This window comes from Hemitrygon akajei, chromosome 25 (genome assembly GCF_048418815.1).
Source record: "Hemitrygon akajei chromosome 25, sHemAka1.3, whole genome shotgun sequence".
Taxonomy (NCBI): Eukaryota; Metazoa; Chordata; class Chondrichthyes; order Myliobatiformes; family Dasyatidae; genus Hemitrygon; species Hemitrygon akajei.
Genome location: NC_133148.1, coordinates 53,444,506 through 53,456,918, shown reverse-complemented (window position 1 = coordinate 53,456,918; position 12,413 = coordinate 53,444,506). Strand labels below are relative to the sequence as shown.

At 47.2% G+C, this 12,413-nt stretch overlaps 1 protein-coding gene across 1 annotated transcript in view; it reads right to left on the bottom strand.

Moving 5' to 3' along the window:
• Positions 1–10,348, bottom strand: part of LOC140716236 (pancreatic IgW, short secretory form-like) — a 28,991-nt gene extending 18,643 nt beyond the window's left edge. Inside the window, exon 1 of the mRNA XM_073028849.1 lies at positions 9,922–10,348. The gene's annotated coding sequence lies outside the window, so the exon portion shown is untranslated. The remainder of the gene's footprint in view (positions 1–9,921) is intronic.
• Between the last annotated feature and the right edge of the window lie 2,065 nt (positions 10,349–12,413).

The window sequence follows — 12,413 nt, the reverse complement described above, 5'->3', positions numbered from 1 at the left end:
TCCCAGTGGTGCGGAGCTTTAGGAATTGTAAGCTGAAAGTGACCATTCCATTCCAACATCATGCAAACAGACTAGATTGTCATGTTGTAATTCAGTTTGTGGGAACAAGATGCAGACAAGTTGGAGGTTTAGTCCCCTATATGAAGTGATACACTGCAGAAGAACTTGTTGGGTTGGGAAAGGCTCTGGAATGTTCTGGGATTGTAAAACTCAAAGAAGAACAATTTGTTTTCATAAAAATAAATTCAGTAAAATATAACTGGAAACAGTGTAGTTGCCAGAAATCAGACTTACAGAGTCTGGTGAAGGGTCACTGATGTGAAACATTAACTCTGTTTCTCACCCCACAGATGTTCCCTGAGCTGCTCAGTGTTGGCAGTGCAGGGGGCACAATAATGTCAGTCGGTGAGATTTGCAGCTGAGGATCTTTTACATCCTGGGACCAGCAGGTGGTGTCATGAGTGATGAACAGACCTGATGGAAAATGGGGTGCAGAGTTAACCATTCCCCCCCCCCCCGGTGGGTGGGGGCTTCGGAGACCGAATCAGGAGATCGGTCAATAAAGCACACAGTGTGACGGCAGGGCTGGTGGGGACTTGTGTGTGTGTGTCCACTCATGCCAGAGTGACAAGTCCACCACAGAAGAATGGTCTAGCTGAAGAACAGAGGGGTCATAGCTGAATGACCACAACGACACGACGGATCAAGAAAGCAACAGAAGGTTTGCCTGCTGCCGCTGCTAAATCTCTTGCTCTCTCTCTCTGCAACGATTACAACACAACAACCATAACTACCTCAGCACGCATGAACTGAACTGAACTTTATACTCTTCTATGACAATTCATTTACCCCTAGACATCGATAGGGCTTGTTTATTATTGCTTATTATTATTCCTACACTTTTAGGTTTATTACTGCTAACTTGTGTTATATGTATATTTGCATTATTGGTATTGCTTTGCTTATTTTACTAATAAACACCTTTGAATATAGTACCACCAGACTCCAACGAATACTTCTATTTCTGCTGGTCTGACACCCAGTTACGGGGTACGTAACAAATTGGGGGCTCGTCCGGGATTTGGTCACTACATTGGGGGGCCAGTGAATTGGGATAGAAGTCCCTTACTTGATCTGCTTAGGTGGATAACCAGACGGGAAACCAGCAGAGATGGAGATTGACAAATTTTTAAAAGACCCGACTTCGGGGGCATTAGAGGTTGCCAGGAAGGCAGAATTGGTGAGTGTTGCGAAATGATTGAATCTCTCGGCGGTGAAACCGACGATGAGAAAGTTGGATATACAGAGAGCAATAGCTGTGCATTATGTATCCGAGAGTGTGTTCCCATCGGATGTATTGGACCTGTTCCATGAGAGGAAACCAGCCGAGGGTGAGGTTCAGTTACAGATAGAGAAATTAAGGTTGGCTGAGGAGAAGGAGAAAAGGGAGCATGAACTCCGGATAAGGCAGCTGGAGGCAGAAAGGGAGAAGGAAGAAGCTGAAAGGCAGAGAGAAGAAGCTGATAAGCAGAGGGAAGAAAGGGAGAAAGAGAGGCAGTTTGAGCTGGAAATGGAGAAGTTAAGGGCATCGCAGGGAAGAGACCAGGCAGCAGACCCAAATAAGGGGTTCAAGATTGGTCAGCAGATTAAGTTGGTACCTCCATTCGAGGAGATGGATGTCGATAAGTACTTCCTCCATTTTGAGAAAGTGGCTGTGAATCAGAACTGGCCTAAGGGGAAATGGGCTATTCTGTTACAGAGTGTACTTAGGGGGAAGGCTCAGCAAGCGTATTCGGCATTGGATATGGATGAGTCTAAGGATTATGATGAAGTAAAAAGGGCTATACTGAGGAGTTACGAGTTGGTGCCAGAGGCATACCGGCAGAAGTTCCGGAACTTGAGAAAGCCATGGAACCACACGTATTTAGAGTTTGCCCTTGTATGCAAATGTATTGTGAGTGTTGGTGCGCCTCAAAAGGGGTCGTTGGAGATTATGACAAACTGCTACAGTTAATGCTGATTGAGCAGTTCAAAGGTTGTATCCCTGAAAGTATGAAGACGTACTTGGATGAGAAGGAGACAGTGACTCTGTCTGCGACTGCCAAGCTAGCAGACGAGTATGCCTTAACCCACAAGATAAAATTTTCCCCAAATAAGAGCTACCCCAGGAATAGTAGGGACGGTAGAGAAAGCCCACTGGCTAAGGCAGAGAATAAGCCAGGAACTAGTGGAAAAAGCAGGGAGGAGGAAAAGCAGGAAGGTTCCTAGCTTTACGTGTTATAACTGTGGAAAAGCTGGTCATATCGCATCTAAGTGCATGTCTCCGAAGAAGGAGACAGGAAAAGGGAAAACAGCAATCCCGACTGGTTGCATTGAGCCGGTCAATGGATCGAGGAGGAAGGCAAAGTTAGATAGAGCCCAAGAGGGGCATGAGAAGTTTATCTCGGAAGGGACGGTGTCTGTGAAGGAGGGTGAAACCCCAGTTCCCGTGCGGATCTGGAGAGATACTGGGGCTGGTCAGTCATTGATTCTAAGGAAGGTGTTAGATTTTGGTGCTGAGACCGAGACTGGGGCGGTTGTGTTAAGAGGTATCAGAAAAGGGACTGAGGCTGTACCTTTGCATTGGATATTTCTGAAATGTGACCTGGTATCTGGACCAGTTGAAATAGGGGTGCGGTTGAAACTACCGATGGACGGCGTGGACGTCCTACTTGGTAACGATCTGGCAGGTGGTGACGTGTATTCAGCAGTGAAGCTAACAAGCAAGCCTGTAAGGGCTGAGGACCCGCCCATAGATTCCAAGATTTATTCCGTATGCGCAATAACTCGCAGCATGTCTAGGAAGGCGGCTGAGACAGGAACCCGTTTAAATGAGTCCAGTGTTGATTTAGCAGAGACGTTTTTACCGACCCTGTACCAAGAGGGATTAGAGGGTGGTAGAATGGAGGATAGTGAGGTGAAGGAGAGTAAAGGAGAGGAGGTGGATCTACCTTTAGCAAGGAGTGAACTTATAAAGGAGCAGAGACGTGATGAGGAGCTTGTGGCATTGAGAGAGTCAGCTCTTTCTGACGTAAAAATTGATAAGGAACCAAAGGGCTACTACCTGAAGGAGGGAGTGTTAATGAGGAAGTGAAGGCCAACCACGGTGCCAGTAGATGAGGACTGGGCGGTACTACACCAGGTGGTGGTTCCGAAGGTCTATCGGGATGAAATTTTGAACCTGGCTCATAAGGTAACCCTAGGTGGACATTTGGGAGTAAGGAAGACAGTAGATAGGGTTATGAAAGATTTTTACTGGCCAAATATGAGGAAGGATATTATTGACAATTGTAAAAGGTGCCACACTTGTCAGGTGGTAGGAAAGCCAAATCAGGTTATCCCTAAGGCACCCCTCAGACCGATACCCGCCTTTGAGGAGCCTTTTTCCCGAATCATCGTGGATTTTGTGGGTCCTTTGCCTAGAACTGCGAACGGGCAGCAGTACGTCATGACCATGATGTGTGCTGCTACTCGATTCCTGGAGGCCATGCCCTGGGGAACATTAGGACTCCTGCGGTGGTAAAGGCACTCATTAAATTCTTCACCACGGTAGGGTTACCTAGAGAGATACAGTCAGATCAGGGGAGTACCTTTATGTCCTGTGCATTTCAGCAAATGTTGACTCAGATGGGAGTTAAACAAATTCTAGCCTCTGCATAAACCCGGAATCTCAAGGAGCGTTGGAAAGATTCCACGCGACTTTAAAGACCATGATTAAAACTTATTGTCAGGAAAACACTCGCGACTGGGATGATGCATTACCACTTCTGTTATTTGCAGTGAGGGACACAGTTCAGGAATTTCTGGGGTTTAGTCCATTTGAGCTTGTTTTTGGTTACAGGCCCAGAGGACCCTTAACCTTACTCAGAGAGAAATAGTCTAGTCTGAGTGTGCAAGTCAACGTGATTGACTATGTTTTGAAGTTCCGTGAAAGGCTCCACAAGGTATGCGACCTGGAAGAGCAAAATCTTAAAGACTCCCAGACTAAAATGAAACAATGGTATGATAAACAAGCTCAAGAGCAAGAATTTCAAGTGGGCGATAAGGTTTTGGTCCTGTTCCCTGTAGTTACCAACCCCCTACAGGCGAGATTTCAAGGGCCGTACAAAGTGATCAAGAAAATAGACTCTCTAAATTACGTGGTCGAAGCTCCTGATAGACGAAAGCCGAGCCAGTTGGTTCACATTAACATGCTGAAAGGTTATCATGACGCGACCCCCACAGTGGTTGGTGCTGTCACGAAAACTGATGAGGCAGAAAGGATCGATAAGGAGGGGCCCAAGCGTTTTGAAAAGATAAGCATAGTACCCACCAGACTAGATAACTCCGTTATTTTGGCCAACTTTGCTGATAACGTCAGTCATTTGGAGCCTGAACAAAGAGAGCAGCTGACACAGCTAATTAACCGGCATGCAGATTTATGCCCAGATGCTCCCAGGAGGTGCAAAACAACAGAGCATGATGTTATTGTTACCTCAGCCCAGCCTATTAAACAATCCCCTTATCGGATGAATTTGGAAAAGAGCAAGATAGTGGAAAAAGAAATTGAGCATATGCTAGCTGCTGGTATTATTCATGAATCTTCCTCCACATGGGCAACTCCATGCGTGGTTGTACCAATGCCTGACGGTAGTACAAGATTCTGTACAGATTACAGAAAGGTGAATGCCATCACACAAACAGATGTTTACCCTATCCCTAGGGTGGATGATTGTATTGATAAAGTGGGTAAAGCTAGATACATCACCAAGATTGATCTGCTAAAGGGATACTGGTGTGTTCCTTTAACTGACAGGACTCGAAAAATTTCAGCATTTGTCACACCATCAGCGTTCTGTGAATACAATGTTTTGCCATTTGGGATGAAAAACGCTCCAGGGACATTTCAGAGAATGATTGACGCAGTGATTAAAGGGTTAACAAACATAAAGGCTTACATTGACGATGTAGTGGTCTGGAGTGATATATGGGACAAGCACCTTGAGGCTGTGGAGAAGCTGTTTAAACGAATGTCTGCAGCCCATCTCACAGTGAACCTCGCAAAGAGTGAGTTTGGCCATACCATGATCACGTACCTGGGGTATGTGGTAGGACGGGGCAGTTGGCTCCTGTGCAGGCTAAAGTACAGGCTATTTCCGAGGTTCCTGTCCCAACAAATAAGAGGGCATTGAGAAGGTTTTTTGGGCATGGTGGGGTACTTTAGAAAATTTGGTAAGAACTTTGAGGATATTGCCCTCCCGCTTCCAAAGCTCCTACAGAAGGATGAAAAATTTGAGTGGAGCAGTCCTTGCCAGGAAGCTTTTGAGAAGTTGAAAACCATACTGTGCCACCACCCTGTGTTGAAAGCACCTGATCTCTCGAAACCTTTCTCCCTGGTGACTGATGCAAGTGACGAGGCTGCAGGGGTAGTCCTATTGCAGAAAGCTGGGGATGGAGTGGAACACCCAGTGGCGTATTTCTCTCGAAAGTTCAATGTGCATCAGAGAAATTACTCCACTGTGGAAAAAGAATTGCTGGCGCTTATCCTGGTGATACAGCATTTTGAGGTCTACATTTGTTCAGCACAGAGACCATTAATTGTTTATACTGATCACAACCCCTTGGTATTCTTGGCTAACATGAAGAATAAAAATAGGCGGTTATTAAGTTGGAGTCTGCTGTTACAAGAATTCGATATTAAAATACAACATGTAAAGGGGAGTGACAATGTAATTGCTGATTGTTTATCCAGATGTTAATTTGAAAGTGTGTCTGTATTATTCTTGTAGCTAAGACCACTTCTGTATTTTGTTAAACTCTGTAATTCAGTAATGTGCTTTATTAGTTAATTTTCACCCTGGTGAAAATTCCCGGAAGGATGAGGGTGTTATGAGTGATGAACAGACCCGATGGAAAATGGGGTGCAGAGTTAACCATTCCCCACCCCCCGATAACTATGAACAATTACTGTTGCTATGCTGCTAATGAGAGAGAGAGAGATGAAGCACAGAGGCAGGAACATCTACTACAGATAAGAGGGAGAGAGAGACTGTTGATTTATTATATTTTGGCTCATCCTGTATTATTTACCTTTCGCTGCAAGGACATCATTTTGCTCATTAGCATTCCTCAGAAGACAGCAGGAGTGGCCTGATTTGATGGACACAGTCATTTAGAATTGATGGATGGCTGAGACCCCGTTAGTAGGGATAAAAGACAGGTCTGGGGAGACACCCCTCAGACACACCAGTGGACACTCACTGAGTGTTGTGAACCCACAGGAAGGTGGGGGCTTCAGAGACCGAATCAGGAGATCGGTCAATAAAGCACACAGTGTGACGGCAGGGCTGGTGGGGACTTGTGTGTGTGTCTACTCATGCCAGAGTGACGAGTCCACCACAGAAGAATGGTCTAGCTGAAGAACAGAGGGGTCATAGCTGAATGACCACAATGACACGACGGATTAAGAAAGCAACAGAAGGTTTGCCTGCTGCCGCTGCTAAATCTCTTGCTCACTCTCTCTCCAACGATTACAACACAACAACCATAACTACCTCAGCACACATGAATTGAACTGAACTTTGTACTCTTCTACGACAATTCATTTACCTCTAGACATCGATAGGGCTTGTTTATTATTGCTTATTATTATTCCTACACTTTTAGGTTTATTACTGCTAACTTGTGTTATATGTATATTTGCATTATTGGTATTGTTTTGCTTATTTTACTAATAAACACCTTTGAATATAGTATCACCAGACTCCAACGGATACTTCTATTTCTGCTGGTCTGACACCCAGTTACGAGGTACGTAACAGTGGTAAGTAGAGTTTTGTCTGGATCAGTGTTCATCTGGGTCTTTATAAAAACACCTATAAAACTGACAGCAGGGTGCTGGGTGAAGAGGGGAACTGGATCTGGGTGGGTCACAGGGTGCTGGGTGAAGAGGGGAACTGGATCTGGGTGGGTCACAGGGTGCTGGGGTGAAGAGGGCAACTGGATCTGTGTGGGTCACAGGATGCTGTGGTGGAGGGGAACTGGATCTGGGTGGGCCACAGGGTGCTGGGTGAAGAGGGGAACTGGATCTGTGTGGGTCACAGGATGCTGGGGTGGAGGGGAACTGGATCTGGGTGGGCCACAGGGTGCTGGGTGAAGAGGGGAACTGGATCTGGGTGGGTCACAGGGTGCTGGGGTGAAGAGGGGAACTGGATCTGTGTGGGTCACAGGGTGCTGGGGTCTAGAGGGGAACTGGATCTGGGTGGGTCACAGGGTGCTGGGGTTTAGAGAGGAGCTAGATCTGTGTGGGTCACAGGGTGCTGGGGTGAAGAGGGGATCTGGATCTGGGTGGGTCACAGGGTGCTGGGGTGAAGAGGGGAACTGGATCTGGGTGGGTCACAGGGTGCTGGGGTGAAGAGGGGATCTGGATCTGGGTGGGTCACAGGGTGCTGGGGTGGAGGGGAACTGGATCTGGGTGGGTCACAGGGTTCTGGGGTGAAGAGGGGATCTGGATCTGGGTGGGTCACAGGGTGCCGGGGTGAAGAGGGGAACTGGATCTGGGTGGGTCACAGGGTGCTGGGGTGAAGAGGGGATCTGGATCTGGGTGGGTCACAGGGTGCAGGGGTGAAGAGGGGAACTGGATCTGGGTGAATCAACTCAGAAGAAATTTGCAATGAAATGACACTTGAGTATTTGTACAAAATGATTGATGTTGAATCAGTAGATCAGGAAGACTCTGATTTTAGTCTGTGTTGTAGTAAGTGGATACAACATCAGGTAGTATGAACAACCGGTGGGCAATTTTGTTTATTCATCCTTTGGGATCTGGGCTTTGCCGGTAAAGTCTGAATGAATTACACATCTGAGCTGCCATTCAGAGGGCATTTGGAGACAAACACATTGATGGGTCAGGAGTCATAAATAGGCTTGAAGGGTAAGGATGAGAGATCTCATTCCCTGAGGAACATCAGTAAAACTGAAAGGTCATCATTACTAATGACTAGATTAAAAAAAACAATTATTAAGATGTTGGAAATCAAACCGCAGATCCAAATCTGTTGCAGATTATGATGAACTGAGTTTAGATTTGTCAGTTTTGTTGTGGTGGTAACCGTGGACTGTTCATCCATCCCTCTGCACTACTCATCTGCTTTGATGTACTTCCCTGTTTCCCATCACTCCGAATCCAACCTTGTGCCTGTCCATTGGATCACTGTGTCCACGGTGTCTTGGACAATATTTCTCCTTCAATAACATCACCAGAACAGACTGTCTGATCATTCTCACCTTGCAGTTTGTGGATTCTGCTGTGTGCAGAGTGGCTCCGCATTCCCGACTCTACAACAGGGCTGTACTTTGTAACTACTTCATTGCCTGTGAAGAGCTCGGGGACACGATGAAAGGTGTCTGTAAATGTCAGCACTTTATCTCACAACCACTTTCACTGAATCACCAGCAACACTGGTTAAAGTAGGAAAACACTTGTTAAACAAATCCAGTCGGGGGATGGAGGAGGGCAAGAAATTAGAGCAGTTGCTCCATCTGTGAACTAAGAATAATCAGTTCATTTGAACAGTGAAGTTCAACTCGTGTCCCGTGAGTGTGTGATGGGACAGGTTGAGGGAAGCTTCACTCTGTGTCTAACCTCTGCTGCCTCCGCCCTGGGAGGGATGGGACAGTGCAGAAAGATCTTTGTATCTAATCCGTGGCTGCCAGGACACTACATGGGAGCTGTAATCTGCATTTAACTCATGCTCTGTGTACTCTGGGGTGATTGTTGGAATCCCTTTGGGGAAGAATTTCCCAGATTTACAAGATAAATACTGATTTCATTGAATGACAGAGCAGAGAGTGAGGCCATTCATCTGATAGTGTCTGTGCTTCCCTTTAGCTGAGCAAACCCAATAAACCCATTGGTCTCTCTGCTCTTCCCTGTATCCCTACAAAAGGCGGATTTCGTCCTGTTCCCTCTCTACACTCGCTGTTGGCCACCGCCATCATTCAGGCAGTGTGTTCCAGATCACAAACGTTCATCAAGAAACCTTCCCTTAAATGCTCCCCTATTACACATTATTGACTTGAACGCTTCCCTCCCCACCCCACCTGCACCACTCCCCACTCTCCCCTCCCCCACCCACCAATACAAGGCTGCCCGGAATGTGTGAAGGAATTGTGATTTCAATTCCCTGCCTTACCCTCCTGCACCACTTCCTCACTGCCTTCCCAACTCCAAGATTCTCCCCCACCGTAGCCCACCTCCTCACCCATCAGGGAATAAAACTAAAACCTTAATTCCATCAATTAATCCTGGGATATCGACGATACTTGTTCTGTATCCCGGGACGGACCTCACGCCGGACATTACATGATGGGACTGACACCCACCTGTACCCTAGGGATATTGAGCCATCAACCAGATCATACATGTGTAACCATTCCCTCAGATTATGTCTCAATCCCATTACCTTCAACATGAAAGCAGCCGACAGTAAAACCCGATCCCAATAACTTGACACTGAGCAGATCCATTGTTGTCACTGACAGGGAACGAGTTCAACTGCACTGAAACGCTCAGCCCCTGAACGTGGCTTCAGTTGGTGCTGAGGATCAGAAGCCAGACTTGAACCAAACACTGAGCTCACTCAGCACAACCGGCCGGTGTCAAGGCACAGTCTGGTGACAAGATCCGACCCCATTCCCCTGAGCCTGTTCCCGGTCTGTGGACAGTTCACTGGTGGGGTGGGGTATGTACCCTTGTACTGTTACTGGGCTCTAGAGAAACCCGCCGGTTCGGGGAGATTCATGTACTCGCTCTAAATATCTCACTGATATCAGGTCAATCAGTAAAATCGTAAATAAATGAAATATTCATACGTGGAGATACAATTGAGAAGTTGGTTTTACCTGAAGTCACTGTCAGCAAGGTTCCTCCGCCCCAGCAGGCAAGACCATTATCACGGTGCTTCACCGCAAACCACCTTCATCACGTGCAACTCGAAATCCAGTGGATCTCAGAGCCGGCCGGCGGATTTATTAAACCCTCCCTCTGTGTCCGGGTATCCCACACAGTGGGTCTCAATCTCGACCATCCCAGTCCTGAAGTGGAGATGATATAACCCACCGGGACCTTTCACTGGGCTTCCACTGACAGCTCCTCCTCGGTGGTCCTGATCCCTTCCAGACACATCTCCAGTGGAACTTGTACCCACTCCCAGATTATCGACTTGGGATCTGATTTATATCCACGGGTCCCGGGATAAGATTCGGTGGAAACGCCCAAAGATCCCATTTTTGAGAGTTTTGGTGCGATAGATTTGTGTGGGGAGAGAGCCGCCATCTCTCACACTGTGCCATTCAGGATTGCCTTGCACAGTAATAGGTGGCCGTGTCGTCCAGTCGCAGGTTGTTCATTTGCAGATAAAAGTTGCCGCTGTCCTTGGAAGCGGCGATCCGGCTCTGGACTCCAGGCGCGTATTGCTTATCACTTTTACTAGAATACCTTACCAGCCACTCCAGCCCTTTCCCAGGGAGCTGTTTCACCCAGTGCATATAAGAGTCACTGAGGCTGAACCCACTGACCGCACAGGTCAGTCTGTGGGACTGTCCGGGCTTTACCACCGCTGACTCGGGCTGATTCAGCACGTTGTCGGACCGCACGTCTGTCAATAAAAAAAAGAGCAGAAATAAATAAAATGTGCCACGGGCAGAGGTTCACAAAGCCTCCGAGAAGCAGCCGGTCCCGGTTGGGCGACGAGTCGCGGGACTCCCGCCTGCCAGCCAAAGTAGGAGACAGAGATAAGGAATGACGTCCATCAGTCCAAGCACTGATCTGCACTTAGATACTTTTGAGATCGGCGACTTCAGCTTGTGAGAGTCGAAGTAAATTAAGATGTGCGTTTCTGAAAGAGGTCGGGGTTAAAGTCAGAAAACAAATGTGATTTAATTATGTCTGGGTTAAAGTCAGAAAACAAATGTGATTTAATTATGTCTGATAAGCATGAATGCAGAAGCCCTGACAAGATTAACTGTTTGTGGAATCATTGAAGTCCTGAGATATGGACTATTGTTTTACAGAAATGTGTAAAAAAACAATCCAAATATGGAATGGGATAAGACTATGTACCTCCCGAGTAAGGGAGGGGAGGGGTAAGGAAGAAGGATAAAACCTGCTGCCCTGTAAGGTTCAGGGTTCCCTTCTCTGAGGGAGCCCAGCTCTGCAGAATTGTTAATAAACTTTGTTTCCTTGAATTTGTCTTGAAGCCATTATTCGGGAACGTGGCTCGTTTCTGACAAGCTCAAGCCGGCTTTGTCCGCAGCGAGCGCTCTTTAAATCAGTTCGTGGGCTGTGAGTGAGAGAGGAAGCTGCGGTTTGTACAGGCTCTCACAGACTGAAACCAGAGGCACAGCTTTCTGTCAACACATACACAATGCTGAAGGAACTCAGCAGGCCAGGCAGCATCTATGGAAAAGAGTACTGTCGATGTTTTGAGCCGAAACCCTTCGGCAGGACAGGAGGAAAAAAGCTGAGGATTTAAAAAGTGGCGTGAGGTGGGAGAGAAGCACATGCTGACAGGTGAAATCGGGACGGGGAGGGATATAGTAAAGAACTGGGAAGTTGATTAGTGAGAGAGACTGAAGGCCATGGAAGAAAGAAAAGGGGAGAAGAGCACCAAGGGAGGCGATGGACGGGCGAGGAGATAAGGTGAGAGGGAGAAAAGCGATTGGGAAACGGTAAAGGAAGGGGAAGGCAATTACCGGAAGTTTGAGAAATCAATGTTCATGCCTTCAGGTTGGAGTCTACCCAGACGGATATAACGAGTTCTTCCTCCATCCTAATTGTGGCCTCATCACGATAATAGAAGCCATGGGCAGACATATCGGAATGCGACTGGAAAGTGGAATTAAAATAGGTGGCCACTGGGAAATCCCGCTTTTTCTGGCGGACGGTGCTTAAGAGCTCGGCGAACTGCTCTTCAAATCTTCGTCGGGTCTCATCGATATACAGGAGGCCACACCAGAGCACCAGACATAGTACACGACCCCAATAGGCTCACAGGTGAAGTGTCACCTCACCTGGAAGGACTATTTGGGGGCCTGAATGGTAGTGAGGGAGGAGGGGTAGGGGCCGGTGTAGCACTTGTCCCGTTTGCAAGGATAAGTGCTAAGAGGGAGATCAGTGGGACGCCCACAGCAGCGATTTCTATTCTCCAAAAGATTTTTGTCTCTGCAGCACGCATCAGGTCAGTGTAGTGACCAGATCCGGATTAAAGATCTGTCACACTCTGCTTGATTAATCAATTTCGGAGATGAACTGTTTGTGTAAACTGAAACACAATCCCAGCGAGAGAGAATGAGAGACACCAGTCAGTGGACAGATATCCCCCTGAGAGATAGGG